Source organism: Heterocephalus glaber, unplaced genomic scaffold (assembly GCF_053883595.1).
Source record: "Heterocephalus glaber isolate CG9 unplaced genomic scaffold, H.glaber_assembly_v1.0 deba00000594, whole genome shotgun sequence".
In the NCBI taxonomy this organism is placed as follows: Eukaryota; Metazoa; Chordata; class Mammalia; order Rodentia; family Bathyergidae; genus Heterocephalus; species Heterocephalus glaber.
In genome coordinates, this window is record NW_028258151.1 from 30547854 (window position 1) to 30549506 (window position 1653).

The 1653-nt window shown below is 36.5% G+C and overlaps 1 pseudogene; it reads left to right on the forward strand.

Moving 5' to 3' along the window:
- The first annotated feature begins 440 nt into the window (after positions 1-440).
- On the forward strand, positions 441-1127 carry LOC101699722 (glycoprotein endo-alpha-1,2-mannosidase pseudogene; annotated as a pseudogene).
- The last annotated feature ends 526 nt before the right edge of the window (positions 1128-1653 follow it).

Below are 1653 nucleotides of genomic sequence, written 5' to 3' on the forward strand. Positions count from 1 at the left end.
ATGAGAGGCACGGGCTGTTCGGGCTCCAGGCAGATCTTGGCTTTCTCCGTATTCCGGGTCGCTGCCGCTCGGCCAGCCGAGTCCCTGCTGATGTCCGACTCCCAGAGCCTTTTGGTGTGGAAATCCACAATTTGATGGTAAATATATACATTGGAACCATCCAGTCTTAGAACACTGGGACCCTAGAATAGCCAAGAATTATCCACAAGGAAGACACAGCCCCCCAGATGACACTGGCATCTGTCATAGAAACTCACATGAGACAAATGCATTCAGCTTCTATTGTTGTACTTGCACTATCTTGGTACCCACCTGATTCAAAAGATGAGAATGGAGAAGCTACCGATAACTTGGTGCCAACTATTTTGGATAAGGTCCATAAATACAATCTAAAGGTCTCTTTTCACATAGAACCCTATAGCAACTGAGATGATCAAAACATGTATCAAGATGTCAAATACATTATAGAAAGATATGGAAATCATCCAGCCTTTTACAGGTACAAGACAAGAACTGGGAAATCTCTTCCTATGTTTTATGTATACGATTCCTATATCACAAACCCTGAAAAATGGGCCAATCTGTTAACCACCTCAGGGTCTCACGGTGTTCGAAAATCCCCTTATGATGGATTATTTATTGCACTTCTGGTAGAAGAAAAACAAAAATGATATTCTTCAAAGTGGTTTTGATCGTATTTACACATATTTGCCACAAATGGCTTTACTTTTGGCTCCTCACATCAGAACTGGGCTAATGTAAAACTCTTTCATGATAAGTATAACTTAATGTTTATCCCAAGTGTGGGTCTGGGATACATAGACACCAGAATCCAGCCTTGGAACACTCAAAACACACAGAACTGAATCAATGGAAAGTATTATGAAATCGGTCTGCGTGCTGCACTTTAGACCCACTCAGGTTTAATCTCTATCACCTCTTTTAATGAATGGCATGAAGAAACCCAGATTGAGAAAGCTGTTCCCAAAAGAACAAGTAATACAGTGTACTTAGATTATCGGCCTCATAAACCAAATCTTTATCTAAAACTTACTCGTAAGTGGCCTGAAAAATTTAGTAAGGAAAGAACAGCTTATGTGTTAGATGATCAGGTGCCCATTTCTTAAGGGACTGATTAAAGGTCAGTAATTATCAAAATCACCTAATTTCAAGAAATACATTCCTTTTGTTTTGAGTTATGGAACAGTATTGTCAAAATCAGTATCTATTATTATTGTTATCTTTATTAAAGGTTTTTTTTACTTTTTTAAAGATAGTAAATACTGCACTGAGAAAATATTGTAGAGAAAAGTTGTGTAAATAACATTCTTCATGGCATAATTTGCTACCTTTCTGACTGAAATCAAAAATCTGCTAGAGTGAAAATTTAATTTTCAGTTCACAGTGGATAAATGCCTGTGTTATATAAAGTAGCTATCACACAGCTAATTCTTGTTTGTATCCTAGGCCCAAAGATATAGGGCTGTGTGTATATTTGGTACATCTAACAAAGAAAAATAAGACCTTAAAAAGATAGTGTACAGAGTTTGTTTCTAATTTTTTCAGTGATTCAGTTTCCTTTATTATATTAGTAAAGAGTCTAGATAATTCCTATTGTGATAAAATTCTCAACAATATAATCACTTTTTCTCA